This window comes from Opisthocomus hoazin, chromosome 7 (assembly GCF_030867145.1).
Source record: "Opisthocomus hoazin isolate bOpiHoa1 chromosome 7, bOpiHoa1.hap1, whole genome shotgun sequence".
In the NCBI taxonomy this organism is placed as follows: domain Eukaryota; kingdom Metazoa; phylum Chordata; class Aves; order Opisthocomiformes; family Opisthocomidae; genus Opisthocomus; species Opisthocomus hoazin.
In genome coordinates, this window is record NC_134420.1 from 21,802,668 (window position 1) to 21,819,069 (window position 16,402).

Genomic DNA, 16,402 nt, shown 5'->3' on the forward strand with positions numbered 1-16,402 from the left:
GGGAACTGAGGTTCTCCTGCTGCTCGGGTCCATTCTCCTTCCCTTGGACACATTTCTCCCTCTGGCTGAGCACTGGAATGCAGCCCCAGAGCACAGACTCTGCTCCCCAGCTGCAGGTTCCCCTCCGCACCCACTGCAGTTAGGCATTTTCAGGATTACAAGGTTCGGCACGATGGTCTTGTCTCCCCCCTGGTTACTTGCACCGGTATTTTCCTGGGGCAATTAAGTGCTATCACGGTAGCCCAACAGGAGCAGGATGCACAGGATGGGAGTGAGGCGGAGGAGGGGGAGAAAAATAGTAGTTGATTTATTTCTCTAATATATGGTTTACAATAGAAAATATGAGCTCCAGGCTGTGTCTCTGAGCAGTTAATAACCAGCTGGGTTAAGGGCCTTCAAACACTTCCATTGGTCATTAACTGCCAGGAAGTATCCTTCCCGTCTTCTATTATTGCTTAATTGTATCAAGACTCACTACAGTGGAGGACTGTTAAATCTGTGGATTAATTGGAGTCTGACCCTCAGTAGCTCTAATAATATCAAGGCTTTTGCAGGTTAGCATTTGGGTTCTTGACATGACAGTCCATAGCAAATATCTTCAGAGGTATTCTGCTTTATATTAATGCCTATTGGATGATTGACACAGTAAAACATAATTGCCCTGTATAAATCACTGTGGTCACTTGTATTAAGAACTACTTAGGGACACTTTAATTTACTTTTACATCACAGACTTTAAAAGCTTCTATACTTGTATTAAAACCTACTTAGAGGTCTGGTTGCTGTTGTAGCTCATCAGCAAAGGATCATTCGGTAGGAAAAAAGGTAATTAGTAGAGCTTTAAATAATGCTCAAATAATCAAATTACAAAAGAAATTCATATTGATTATTTGGGTATTTTTTGCCACTCTTCTGGTTAATTAGCTACTAGAAGGACATGTGAAGAAACCAACTAATCATTTTAAATTAGGTTTCAAAAATGGGATGTAAGCTCAACACCTGTAAATGTGAAGTACAAAACCCCCTGACTCTTGCATTACTTCCACAATATGCAGCTTTAATTTTATGAAAGAGGTGTCTCACTCTTCAGACACATGACTGAGCTCCTCTTTAAGCCAGGCCACACAGGGTTATATCTGGAAATCAGGAAATACAAATATTGTGCTAGGATCCACAGATCATGCCGCAGGACCCTGGTCCACAAGACGCTACAATCAGCAAGTGGAAAGGCATCTCTGCCACCAAGATCCCGATCGTGTCCAGAGAAGAGCAAAGAGGCTGGTGAGGGGTCTAGAGAACAAGTCTTATGAGGAGCGGCTGAGAGAGCTGGGGTTGTTTAGTCTGGAGAAGAGGAGGCTGAGGGGGGATCTTATTGCTCTCCACTACTACCTGAAGGGAGGGTGTAGAGAGGCAGGTGTTGGTCTCTTCTCCCAAGTAATTAGTGATAGGATGAGAGGCAATGGCCACAAGTTGCATCAGGGGATGTTTAGATTGGATATTAGGAAAAATTTCTTTACTGAAAGAGTGGTCAGGCATTGGAACAGGCTGCCCAGGGCAGTGGTGGAGTCACAATCCCTGGAGGTGTTAAAAAAATGTGTAGATATGGCACTTCAGGATATGGTTTAATAGGCATGGCGGTGTTGGAGTGATGGTTGGACTTGATGATCTTGGAGGTCTTTTCCAACCTATGATTCTATGATGGCTAATAATGCCTTTATGCTACTATATGTTCACAACTGATTAGTCACAAATAACCTACAACATTGAAAACATAGTAACTGTCCCACCAGGTTAGACTGCTAGTCCACCTAGCTCACAGAATCACAGAATCACAGAATAGTAGGGGTTGGAAGGGACCTCTGTGGGTCATCTAGTCCAACCCCCCTGCCGAAGCAGGGTCACCTACAGTAGGCTGCACAGGAAGTGCAGTGCTACACTGCTCGGTAGTTTTATGTTCAACAGTGGCAACAGGAGATAGTAGCTAACGAGAGCATCCGAGCCTGGCCAACATCTGCAACTCATTTTCATCTTCCTCCACATCTACAGTCATTGTGTTGGGCTGCTAATGGGTACAGCCCCTTCCTAGTCAGGAACACAGGGTAGTATTTTGCTAGATGAAGAGACTGGGGGCAAATTAGCAGTTGAGCTTGAAGCCTGATCTTTTAATGAAGGACCTTGATAATGAGTTTTGCAACAGCCCTGTTTATTCTTTTAATGTAAGAAAATCAGAGAATTAAAACAGCCAGTCTATGTTCAACTGAATTGCCAAGTCCATCATATGATCTGAAATATTTAGGCTGCTAAACTTCTCCCATTTTTTACAGGATCTGGTTAAAGATTAACAGACTTAATTCAGAAAATCTGGAGATCATAAATTTTAATGATCAAATTACTCAATCACAATGAAATATATTTTATTCAAACATCAGGAAACCCACACTTAATGCAAGACTTAGTTAATTCCACTAGAATAGCTGCAGCTGCTGGAAGACCAAAGGGTAAGTGCTAGAGAGGGAAAAAGAAATCCCCTGAAACCCATCCACCCACCCAATAAAGAAATGCAAGTCTTTTGCCGCATGTTGGGAGATCATGGAAAAACCTTTAGGTACAAAATTCCTATGTCGAGGTGTGTCACTGTAGAGACCAGCAAGCTCTTCAAGTTTTGGCAACTGCAATATGGGCTGAAAGAAAAAGTGGGGGAGAGTCGGTGTAGACAGTCTTACCTGTACAGCTCACCCCATACACAGAGCCTGCAGAATCCCCCCAACACTGCTTTGATGTTACGGGACTCCAACTACAGGAGGGAAGACACTGCACATCCTAGCAGCTTTAGGTTATTTTAAGAAAAAAAAAAAAAAAGGGCTTATTTCAAGGAAAACGAGCAAGTATGGATATTCACATCATATTTCCCTGCGCTGCAGTCATTTGTACTAAGAATGGCATCGCTTCACTTCTCCCGTGCATACGTGTATGCATGCGTAACAGTTTATAAAAAGATTTATAGCTCTTTTGTCATACGCTAAATTGTTCAACGATCATTTGCTGTACTTGCCATTTACCAGTTACTTAAGGTGGACGTCTAAAATGACAAAATTACGAGCAGATTAATGTAATTACTAGAAATCACCAGTCCCTCCTGCGGTCAGAGGGGAAGGCTGGCACAGCGGTCAGCGAGCCCACCGAGCTCAACCGGCTCGCCAAGGACCGTCGGCCGGGCGCAGCCGGGCAGCTCTCGGCCCAGCGAGCGGCGGCCGCCCCTCAGCCTGCGCCCCGCCCGCCCGCGGCCTTCCGGGCGGCGGCTCGCCTCCCGCCAACGGCCCGGCGCGCGCCCCCGCGGGCGGCGCCGCGCGCACAGCGGGGCTGAGGGCGGCAGCCACCGGGTCAGGGCTGCCGCCCCTCCGGACCTCCAGACCCCGGGCGGGCTGCCCGCCCGCGGCTCTTCCCTGCGCGCCCTCGGGGCCGCCCTGCGCTCCTGCCGCACCCTCTCCCCTCCTCTTGCCGGGGGCGAACCCGCCGCCCCGCGCCCGGCACCTTCCCCCGACGGGTCGAGCCCCTGGCCCGTTTCGATCTGAGGGGCGGCGAGTAGCTGTTAAGGCTCTCACGCCGTCGCATCCGCTGCGGGTGCTGGCACTGGAGCGGCCCAGCCACCGGGCAGCCTCCTGGGGGAGACCGGGGAGCGTTTGTGTCACTGGTAAGGGGCGTGGTGACTCTCACGGTGCTCCTGGAAGCAGAAGTGCCTTCAAAAAGGCCTCAGAACGGATATAGGAAAGCTTGGTTTTCCTTCCTTGTGTAATTCAGGAGTCGTAAGGCACGACCAGTCAGAGAAAATTTGACGCCTCAGCCTACAACTGTAAATTTTGACCCAGCCTCCATTTTTTGGCCCACCTTCAGTGGGACCCGGAGGCTATTGACGAGGCAGTCTGAGCAGCAGAGCTGTGGGTCCTGCTCTGAAGGCTCCACCGCACAGGTGATTCTGTGAGCTGATGCAAAGGGCCAAATGGCCGAAGTGCCCCCAGCTGGTGTGAATTTCTGATCTCACGGGACAAACCTGCCCTGGGTGAAGAAAGGTCAGAGTTATTTGAGAGTGTGAGGGTTGATAATTTGTGCTGTTCTTTCTCACAGTAGAAGAAGCAAAAGGTAAAGGTTGGAGAATATTGTGTTTTCTTCACAGTGTTCCCTGAAGTTTAATAGGAAAAAACAAAAGGAAAGGAGAGCTTTAGTGTAACTGAGCAACCTTGGTAGGCACCCTACTGAAGAGGGTGTTTGGAAGGTGCTAAGGCTGCGATGAAGAGTTTAGAACAGTTCACTAGGGCTGCCTTTTGATAATTTGTGTGGTGAAAGCAAGAGTGGAGTTACAAAAATACATTGTTTGGTCAACACCTCATGGTATAAAGCACAATGATTAATTTTAAATTATCTGGTTACCCTTTTTTTCAGGTAACTGGTTGCTTCTTTGTAGTTCTGAGTACATCCTGCTACCATTCATGTCACAGGAACTGGACAGCTAGTTCAGCGCTTGGCAGTAAGTGCTCGGTATTTTTCCAGATACAGTCTTAGGATTCATATTAGATGTTATATGCCTCAGACAATGATTCATAAAGCTACCTTTCTTGGTTTAATCCCTCCCTCAAAATACTTAGACCGATCATGCTTAAAGACAGTACACACTTCTTTTACAATGTTTTGATTTTTATTCTGCAAGGAGTTTGTGATTGAATTGCAAACGAAATAGATCAGACAATATGCAGTCTTAAGATGCCGGTAAGAATCACAGGTTGTGAAGGACTTCAGATTGGTTCAGTTATTCATTTTTGAGGGGGTGAAATAGTGGATTTCCACAACAATAAGACCATGCATGGAAACAGTCTGCATTCTTTATTCCCCAAACTTTAAAGACAATGAAGTTCTGAATGAATCTAAAGCACTCTGAAATAATGAGGAGAAAAATTGTGTTCTTTTTCTCTTTTGAAAATATTATTCCCGTGTGAGGGATAAAAGTAAGCATTAAATAGCTCATATACAGACATACAAAACCTGCTACCTTTCCTTAAAGCTTTGTGCAAAACATGCATCTCAGCTACATTTGGAATCTAAGAGTAATCACTAAAGCATCTTAAAATTTTGAAATTTTCTGCCTTGATGTTTGCCCGTCTTCTCTCACACACTTGCTTTTAATGTCTGAACACTTAAAATTCAGGCATCATAGATCATGTTTTCCATCTCTTCTCATTTACCTCCGACAGCTTAACCTGCAATTCATTGCAAGGATTGCACCTATAAGTAAAACAGGATCAGACCTTAATTTAATCTGCTATTTATCCGTTGTGTTAATTGTAGCCACAGGGTTGTATTAAGAAAGTCAAAAAGTACCACTTGTAACTACGGAGTGGCTCTCACCTTTTAAATGGAAAAACACTCATTTTCTAGAAAAAATAGGAAAAAAGTGGTTATGAGCTAAATGAAGAAGGCAGAAGGGTTTCTGCTTTTCCATTTTTAATGTAATTAATGTAATATTGGCACCCAAAATGTAGCTATCTGGGTGCAAGCCTGTTGCTAGATTTTACTGCTGTTGGTGGGAACAGATGTGTAATTTCTCACACTTTTGTTTGTTTGTTTTTTATAAACTGCAAATGGGGTTCTTGTTAGGCTAATGGATGTTCGGATTTTTACCTCATGTTAATGAGAAATTTCATCTGCTTGTATTTCTGAATGATGCATTCTTTTTATGCTTACTTTTTTTCCTCCCAGTGCACGAAAGAAGACAATTTGCAGTACGAATGACTGAAAAACAAAATTGAAAAAACTGCTAAGAGAAATTCTAGTGCTACAGCAGCCACCACAGTGGTAAATTCCTGGTGCGCTGGAAGGCTTTGAGGGGTCTGTGTTATGTCTTGCAGTGCCCACTGAAAATAATGCACCAAGTTTGAAAATGGTAAATTAAAAGCAAAAAGCCCACCTTAAATCTCTTTCAGGGCAGACTTAGAAATAGAAGTATTTAAATTCCACTGAAATGCAATAGGTTTAGAAGTACCTAATTCTCTTAGGCGCCTTTGAAAATCCTAGCCTTAAGATGCTTGAAGTTTTTGGAAAATGAACAATAAACACTTTCAGTTCTCAACTTTTGGGAGTGGCTTTCCTTAGCTTGCAATGTTTCTGCTTCCTTTTACAGAGCACAAAACTGCTGCATACTGAGGTCTAGGGCTGCTTGATGACTTCAGAGGGTCACTTTAAGCCTGATAATTTCTGTAATGCAAAAGCAAAAAATTCTGGAAAATTATTAGTCTATCAATAAAGAGTTGATGCTGCACGCTACAGTGAAATGTGACAGAATACCAGAAATGGGAACTCGTTCTCACTTTCTTCTGTTTCATGAAATGTCATTTTTGGCTGTGATTCCTATTATAGTTTCTTTAAAGATAAACATGCCAGCTAATCAGTGGATAATGTGTCTGCTAGAACGGTATTAGAATGAGAACTACTGCTGCTCCTGCCTTCCCACCCTGTTAAACATTGATTTAGCAGGACTCCCCCTCATGTTACAGCAAAGGTGGGAATTCTTGGGGTTTTTTTTTTAATTATCCTTGCCTCTCTTTCAGTCCTGTGTTTTCTGTATGAAAAATCTGACTGGAAAGTTCTGGATGATGAGTAAGCAAGCTAGCTGCACCACTAGTGGCTTGGTAGTGTCTTGTACCTTGACTTCACCAAAGCCAGCTGCCATAGTAAATTCAAGGCAGGACTGTGTAAAGCATGGCCCAAGTAGTTCTCAAACAGTGAAGAATGGAAGGCTTGCATTAGTGTTGATTGCAAGCAGCACAGTCCTTGAATTCATCTTGCTGTTATTGGGGTTTGCTTCTTGGTGTTGGGATGGCACTGCAGACCTGGTATGTTAAAGTACAGGTGAGCTGAAGCTGCCCTTGCCCCACTACATTGACAGAGAGCTTTTCAGGAAGCAGAAAGCCCCCTCAATCTATCTGTGTGCTGCCCAGGCAGATGTGAGTGAGGAAGAAGACACCTGGGGAACTGAAATGTTGCCACAGGTGTCTCAAATCTCTGTTTAGTGAAGAACCCCTCTCCTCGGAACACTCCACCTGTCCACATCAGGGTCTCCTACATGCAAACATGTTTTAAGGAGGTATTACACCTGTTTTCTACAAAAGAGGTAGAGGGAGAATTCTGCTTTTTGCTCCTGTGGAGGGAGGGCTTACATCTGCAAAGCTAGAAGGCTTTACTACAACTACTCAGAAAACCTTGCACTGTTGTTTCTGAAATCTGTGGCATCCTAGGTGAGCTCTCTGTACTCAGTTTGTTCAGATCATTAGATATGTCTATATAAAGAAAGAGGTAGTGTAGGCTGATGATCTTAGTGTTCTGTCCATCTGGTTATTAATGTTCTTTTCCTCAGTAAATTGGTTTATTGGGTTGTTTCATTCTGCTTTCCTCACAATAGAGCATAATGACATCTGTGTCTTTTATTACTTCTACCTTATTAGAAATACATGTGAAAGTAAGGTTTCTTCAAAGTCTTGAAGGATTTCAAAGTAATTTGGAACTAAGCTTATCCAAAGAAATGCTCCCCGATTTTAAATGTGAAGGCACAATATAAAAAATAAAATACCAGTATGTGTTGTGGTGGTGAAGTTCAACACAACTCAATAATAATCAAATGCAGGGTAAATTTGTCTTTGATATTAAGTGGAGATTTTCCAGCACAAAGGCCAGTGGCAGATGGAGTTTGGTGACTAATGGGCTTTGAAAACTTCCTTTCTTTTGGTTTATGAGCTTAAAAATTATTCATGTAATACTAGTTGGAAAAAGTTGTTTTGTTCATGTGAGTTGTGAATCCTTTCAAGAAAACTTGTGGTTTGCACTCTGTATTTTTGTCCAGCTTCCAGCAGATACTGATGGATGTCTCTTTCGTGACAAGAAACTAAGGCCCAGGCCACTAGTTCCAGCCATGCTAAAATCCCTGCAAGACACGAAGTAGAATTCGGTAGAATTCCTGAAGAGGAACTGTTGCCCTAAAATGCTGATCCTAAACAACTGGATGTTTTGTGAAGTTAGTTTGTTAGTGCACAGCATCCTACACCCATTTCTTTTCCATCTCTTGTGGCCTGGATGGGTTATGACAAGGCTACGTGGGGCAAGACATGTAAAGTCCAGAGAGACATAATCATAGCCAGATTTCCTTGTGCCAGTGTCATGGGAGGGAAGTTTTCCTGGCTCCTTGTGTTGAATCATCCATTAAAAAAAAAATAGGATAGAGAAAGATTCAAGGATGTGGGTGATAGTCTATAGAAAACAATGCTGGGAACCTTTGAAGTTACATCAGCTTGCCTCTTCTGGTTTGTGTGCTGTGAATCCGTTGGATGCTTGAGATAATTATGCCCTCCTTACCTTGTCTTGTGCCAAATCGATATCTCTCGAAGATCTATGACGACTTCACAAGGGAATTTTTCTGGGTGTGGAACTTCTTCCTGTCTAGAAGGCAACAGAAAGCTTACCCAGTTATCTGGAAGGACATATTATTGATGTGGTGCTATTTTATGCTGGTGGTAACTACAGCAGTATGAGATTAGTCTGTTTCTCAAGTGTAATGTGAAGGTTTCTTAAGTTGAGGAATACATGGAGAAGAGGGCTGCAGTTACCGTTAGCTCTTATACAAGACAGGATAAAGATACACCTAAAGAATATGCAGTTCCAGTCCCCTGCTGTCAATGGGCAGATCTTAATAACCATTTTCTACAACACTGGGTTCCGTACCCCTTCCTGCTGGCCAAAAAGGCGCTGGCATCAAGGATGTGCTATGCCTAGTACTTGTTTTTGAACCTGAGTGCCGAGAAGCCTGTCTGGCACTGTATTATATAATATGCTGTTCCAGAGTACAGACCACACAATGTATATGTTGTACTAAAGATCCTTGAAAGCCTATGTATGGGTTTTATTTTTAAATATCACCTACAGGTATATGCTATTTCTGGAGCCATGCTTCTATATAGGGACATAGAACAGTGCTAAACTGTACAATACCGTGTTGTTTTCTGCATGACAGTATAGGGTCACTCTTGCTACCCTGCATATGGTTGAGCTGATTGCTTGATTAGAGATCAGAAGGGGATTTTTGGCAAGGGTGTAATAGCAGAAATCTGAAGCATGCTTGCCTTTTTGAGACTTTGCTTTAGGTGGACTCTAACTGTACTTTATCTGTCTTTTTGGACCTTGTTCTGTCTAGGCAATTAACTAACAACAAAAAACTTTTGTGATGTCCTCTATTCTGACTCAGTGAATGTGGTACAAGGGAGTCTCCCATCTGCTGTTGCCCATATATAGAATTGATGGTCACAATGACATACAATTATAGAGTGCTAATGAATGGAATGATGATTAAGAGAGATGTGGCTGCAAAGATGAGGCAGACAAAAATTAACGGTTATTTCTTAACTCTGCCTACCCTCTCCATTCCCCACTCTGGTTTGCTGAATTATTCCATTTCGACTGATGTTTTTAATGCTTACAGCCCAAAGGTGTTTTTTTGTTTTTTATTTCTTTTCTCCTTAAGGAAGAAAATTGGTTCCTTATGTTATGTACATTAAGTTTCCTTAACATTTTTTTCAGCATGCATAAAATTACAGATCTCTAGAGAGAATGAAATACCACGTTGCACATTGTAATACCGCACCCAATCGCTTGCTTCTCCTCTCTGCTGCCAAACCTTCCAAAAATCATAACATAGTGTTAATACATTTACAGGCACTAGTTTTCCATGCTTGATACAAAGTAAAAATATAACTGAGTAACCAGGCATAAAAATAACTGATGTCAGTTTGTGGTGGATAAATACAATTCTGGGGAATAAAAATGTACCTTTGCCTTGAATCTTCTGCCTACGAAGAGTCAGAGTGGAGAAATTTGGTGTGTGAGGACTAATTTTAACAGTGCCATCCCGTGTGTGGCTACGGAACTACATTGTACGTTGTAGATGGTGAACTAGCAGCCCTGAGAGAATTGAAGAGATGACATCAGATTTGATAGTTGAAGCAGATTTTATGAGAACAGTAAATGGTACCTAATATAAACCAAAAGATAGAAAAAGATATTATTCCTAGGTCATCACTCAGTACTGTAAACTTGAAGCATAATACTGTGTTTGGATATATGAATGTTTGCAAACCAGTGACCAAGAACATCAGGTTTATGGACTGTTGTGTATTTTTTACTTTTTGCTTCATTTGCATTGTTAAAGCAAAATGCTTTTTCTGAATGCCAGTTGTGGAGCAGACTGTGCAAATAATTTTTTTTCCTGTGTTGCTGTGGCATAAAAGCATGGTGTGTCATACGGTTTGCTCGCTCCCTGACAAGCTGTTCCCAAGGAAGCAGAGCTGTGGTGGTGGAGCTAGTCTCCAGCTACATCTCTGAGATGAGGTGCTCAGCGTATTAAAATGATGTTGTTGTGCTTCATGGCCAAGCAAGATGGGTCTCAGCTCTGCTCTGAATAAGTCATTTACTCTGTTATTGCACCCTCCCACTATATTATTCGTACTGTTTTTTCCACTCCCACTTAAAAATTTTGCTTTCTAACCTCTTCCTTTCCTCAAGATCTCTTCTCCATCCCTGCTGACCTCTCATATCCTGCATGTATCACTTGCTGGGAATCCTGAGCTCCACAGTCTTGCTCCTCTCTCACCCCTCCACGACTTTGCTGTTTCTTATTGTGTGTATTCTGATTTTCCCCTCTCCTCATCCCTTCCTTCTGTTATTTTCTCTCTCCACCTTCTTTTTGCATGGACTATGTCAAGTCATCTAGCTGGGAGTGTACATGGAACATTTGAGAAAACTAGAATAAGGTAGAGGAAGGTAAGGAAAAGAAGTCTCTGCATCGTTGTTTAATAAGGGACTTGTGTTTCCAGTACTTATGAAAAAAAAGAAGAAAAGAAAGAAGAAGAAAAAATGACGGGGGAGTAGCATATTGAGAACCCTGTTCCAGTGAGCTTCTGTTCATTTTCAGTCCTATCAGCAGGAGACCTTGCTACAGTAACAAGTTGTTAGCTGCTTTGTTTTATATCCATTGAATATGACACAATTTTTACAGGAAAATCTGTGGTCCCTTCTCCCCCCTCTCCCCTTGCCACAAAACAATTTGGAGAAGGGATGGGATACCAAATATTTAAGAAGCCATTTAAAAAGTCCTTTTTTGTTCTTTTCATCAGCTTTCTTCCTGTCCTCTTGCCAGCATGTGCAGTAAGTTCCTGTCCCTGAGAGTTTGCACCAAAACCACAGTTTGAACGGGGCTGTGCATAATGGGCGTCTCTGTTAGTTCCTGCCAACTGAAGCTCCCAGCAGTAGATGGAAAATTAGACATACACCACTGCACAATAAATCTTATTGTAATTCACCCAGCTAGCATCACCGTGAACAGGACTTGAAAAATGTGTCGTGTGTGCTTGAAATCATACTTGTGCTCCTGCCATTAGAGAATGAAAAAAAAAAAAAAAACCCTCGTAAAAAAAAGTTTCATTTACTTTTTTGTTATAAAATACTTTTTACTGGTGCCAGCTGGAAGGAAAATGACCCAGTTAGATCTCAAAATTATGATGTAGCTTTAAGTGCTATGTTTAGATTAACTGCCAAAATGTTAGTATAAAGTGGTAGGTGTTTGTGCTGCAGATAATAACTAATGTACTGTTGGTCAAGATAGGCCACTGTTCTGTTATTATTGTATGGATCTTATGACTAAACACTGGAGCAAGCCTAGTGGAACAACAATATTTTACTGTGCCTGGAATACTAGCTTGTCAGAACTTAATTGGGGTGCCAAAAATCTAATGAATCAGATGGGGAAGATGTCTTTTTTTCCTGTGTGCTGATATTTCTGATTTGTATTCCTTTCTGTAGCGTGAACTGTATTTGTCTTATGTATTTCCTGGCAAGTGTTGTCTCAAAATACAATCAGACCCCTCTAATTGTCAAATGATTATGGTCTTCCAAAGACAGCAAAAAAATCCCCCCCCCTCAAGCTCATGAGACTGGGTTAAATGTGTTGTATATTTTAAAGGACCTGGTTTACAAGGAAAAATCAAGGTTAAAAGCACTTCAGAACTCAAGTTGTGCTGATGTGTATGACCTTTGGGCCCAGAATTAGCTATTTTTACTCTGTTGATATAAAACATTAACCTAAGTCAAATGCTTCTTGCAAGAAATGAAAACAAAACTGTGATGTTTAAATACACAATCTAGATGTACCTACACCAGTCACCATGAAAAAGTCAACATTTGCTAACAGACACCACATGGTGGATTCTGTGGTACTGCAACTATTTCTTTGAATAGGAGGGGAAGTACCTGTGGGAGAGGAAACATCTGAAATATCTTGAATGTACATGAGCTCCTAACCAATCTTTTGTTGTCATCAGTCTATGCTTCTGATTTTCCCAACTCCCTTCTCTCCTCTGTATCCCAGGCAATAACCATGAATAGACATTGTTCAGTAATGCTAGGTACCTGTCTTACCCCTGCTCATGACTACTGTGTTACTGCTGTGTAGAAAGATTTGGTAAATTATACCAGCTGCAGTAATGACCATTGTATTGGACTTTTTCTTTTTTTTTAATGAGGAAGAGGTTAGGTTGAACCAAAACAGGACATACTTGTACATGTTTCTTGGTCTAGTTCTGTCTCAGAACTGAGCTGATCTCTGTTGTGTTTAGTCTGGCTTTTCATAGCTGATGAGACTTCTAAATACAACTCGGGACTATTTTCAGAAAAGTGGAGTTCAGAATAACCTCTAACTCTTGACTACTCGTAGGCTAATGGATGGAAATGTGATCTTTACCTTGCTTAGAGAAACAGCACATTTCCAGTGGACACGTAAATAGCAGCTCTGAGTATCAGCTTGCTGACAATTGCTACGCTTTCCAAAGCTTCATTTTGGACACCATTTTAAAGGAAAAAGATATTGCCAACAACATAACAAGGATAAATTTTATATTCAGAATGTACACTGAACTTGCATTGTTCTTCCAGAATTAAATTTCAAATGATTTTTCTATTATCGATGTAATGTCAGTACAAAAGTTCTGCAGCTCTGGGATGACCTTTAAAGGTCATCTAGTCCATCCCATCTGCAATGAATAGGGACATCTTCAACTAGATCAGGTTGCTCAGAGCCCCATCCAACCTGACCTTGAATGTTTCCAGGCATGGGACATCTACCACCTCTCTGAGCGATACATTCCAGAGTTTTACCACCCTCATAGCAAAAATGTTTCCTCCTTACATCTAGTCTGAATCTACCCCCTTTTAGTTTAAAACTATTACCCCTTGTCCTATCACTAACAGGCCTTACTAAAAAGTTTGTCCCCATCTTTCTTGTAGGCCCCATTTAAGTATTGGAAGGCTGCAATAAGGTCTTCCTGGAGCCTTCTCTTCTCCAGGTTGAACAACCCCAACTCCCTCAGCCTTTCTTTATAGGAGAGGTGTTCCAGCCCTCTGATCATTTTTGTGGACCTCCTCTAGACCTGCTCCAACAGGTCCATGTCTTCCTGTGCTGAGGGCTCCAGAGCTGGATGCAGGACCCCAGGTGGGCTCTCACCAGAGCTGAGCAGAGGGGCAGAATCACCTCCCTTGACCTGCTGGCCACGCTTCTTCTGATGCAGCCTGGGATACAGTTGGCCTTCTGAGCTGTGAGCACACATTGTCAGCTCATGTCCAGCTTTTCATCCACCAGCAGCCCCAAGTCCTTCTTGGCAGGGCTGCTCTCTGTCTTTTCATCCTCCAGCCTTTATTGATAACAGGGGTTGCCTTGGCCCATGTGCAGAGCCCTGCGTTTGGCCTTGTTGAACCTCCTGAGGTTCACATGGGCCCACTTCTTAAGCTTGTCCAGGTCCCTCTGGATGGCATCCCGTCCTTCCAGCGTGTTGACTGCATCACTCAGCTTGGTGTTGTCTGCAAACTTCCTGAGGTGCACTCGATCGCGCTGTCTGTGTCACTGAAGATAATAAACAGTACTGGTCCCAATATGGACCCCTGAGGGACACCACTTGTCACCGATCTACATCTGCACATTGAGCTGTTGACCACTACCCTCTGGATGCGACCATCCAACCAATTCCTCATCCACTGAACAGTCTGACCACCAAATCAATATCTCTCCAATTTAGAGACCGGGATGTTGTTCCCCTGTGTCAAAGGCTTTACAGAAGTCCAGATAGATCACACTCCATCATAGAAAGCCACTAGATTTGTCAGGCAGGACTTGCCCTTGGTGAAGCCTTGCTGGCTGTCTCGAATGACCTCCCTGTCCTCCATGTGCCTTAGCATAGCTTCTAGGAGGATCTGTTCCATGATCTTCCCAGGCACAGAGGTGAGGCTGACAGGTCAGTAGTTCCCCGGGTCCTCCTTTCTACCCTTTGTAAAAATGGGTGCAATGTTTCCCTTCCTCCAGTCACCAGGGTCTTCACCTGACTGCCATGACTTGTCACATATCATGGAGAGTTGCTCGGCAACTACTTCCACTGATTCCCTCAGGACTCTGGGATTCATCTCATCAGGTCCCATAGACTTCTGTATGTTCAGGTTCCTCAGGTGGTCATAAGCCTCAATTTCTCTTATAGTGGGATGGTCTTTGCTCCCCCAGACCCTGTCCTGTGGTCCATCCACTCAAGAGGTGTGGAAAGAGAAAGTGCCCATGAAGACTGAGGCAAAAAAATTGTTGAGTACCTCAGCTTTCTCCTCATCCGTTGTTACCAGTTTGCTAGTCTTGCTCATTGGGGGGGAGGGGGGGGGGGTGGTATGGGGATGTGTGTGTGTGTGCTTTGTTTAACCTTTCTTTTCTGGCTGACGTACCTGTAGAAGCCCTTCCTATTATTCTTTGCATCCCTTGCCGGGTTCAGTTCCATCTATGCCTTGGCCTTCCTGACACCATCTCTGCACAACGAGGCAGCGTCCCTGTACTCTTCCCAGGATACCTGTCCCTGCTTCCACTGCCTGTGCATTTCCTTCTCATCCTTAATTTGACCAGCAGGTCTTGACTCAGCCATGCTGGTCTCTTGCCTTCCTTTCCCAATTTCGTACACTTGGGGATCAAAAGTTCTTGCCCTCTATGGAAAGTGTCCTTAAAGATCTGCCAGCTCTGCTCTGCTTCCTTGTCCCTGAGGGCAGTTTCCCAGGGGATTGTATTGATTAACTCCTTGAAAAGCTGGGAGTTTGCTTTCCTAAAATTCAGGGTCCTGACTTTACTCTTTGCTTTACTTCAAGTGGGGTTAAAAAGATACTTGCTGTTTTAATGCCTGTGGTTTCAGGAATGGATAGGGAATAACTGGCGATATTTCAAATATGAGAAGCAGTGTGCTTCAAATAATGCTATTACATTGATCTCTTTACGGTAATGTTTTCCTTAACTTTCAGAATGACCAAAAATTTATGCAAAATCCTCTGGCTGCCAGACTAGAAGAACAGCAGAACTCTTCTCAGAGTTATATTACTGTATATTTGGAAGAAGGATATGTGAATGCAGCATGGTGTAAAATGGATATGAGTAAAAACACAGGTTAAAACTCCTCATTTATATTCATATTCAGGACATCTGTCCTGTGGAATATGTTGCTTTGTTGGAGTACTAACTTTTCTAGACTTGACAGTGGTGTTTTGAATTTACTAAGACCTATAGTATGTATCTGATTTTTTTTCCTAATCCACTCAATCTAATGTTAAATACACTTCAAGTTTTATTGCAAGTTCTCCTGCTTAAATTCATAGAATGAGAACTGAACATCTTAGCCTTTACCGTACCAGGAAGTGATCAGTGGAATGCTTTAGAAAGCGAACACTGTTTATTTTAATTTGCTACTCCAATTAGTGTTCAATAAGAAAATACTTTTAATTATAGTATAGATGCTAAAAATATGACATTACTCTTTTTCAAATGAAGATGTTTAAAATAGCATTTTGAAATATAAAAGTTTCTACTACTTTTTCTGAAAGGTGTGGCAGAAATATTTCCATACATGTACAGCAATAAGCAAAAGGGACAGTACCACGTAGCTGGCACAGGGTACTAAATAGTTAAACGGTGTAAGGATATAGAAGCTTTTTTTCTACACAGGTTTATAGCAGAAGAGGGCCTGATGAATGGATCAACACAGGACTTCTAAATACACCTTTGAACTACTTCCAGAAACATGGTAGAATGCAAATCCCAGTCTAGCAAGCTGTGATGGAAAGGATGCAGTCTGAAAAATAACCTTTGGATTTTCAAGTCATCAGCTGAAGTCCTGATTCCCAAACTGTGAGCATTGTATACTCCTTGTTTCTACTGGCATCACCTCTCAGAATTGGGTCTGAATTGATGCTAGCATACTTCTATTACTATGCTGGGGTTTTAGGTGCATGGTTTAAGATGTTTGAACAA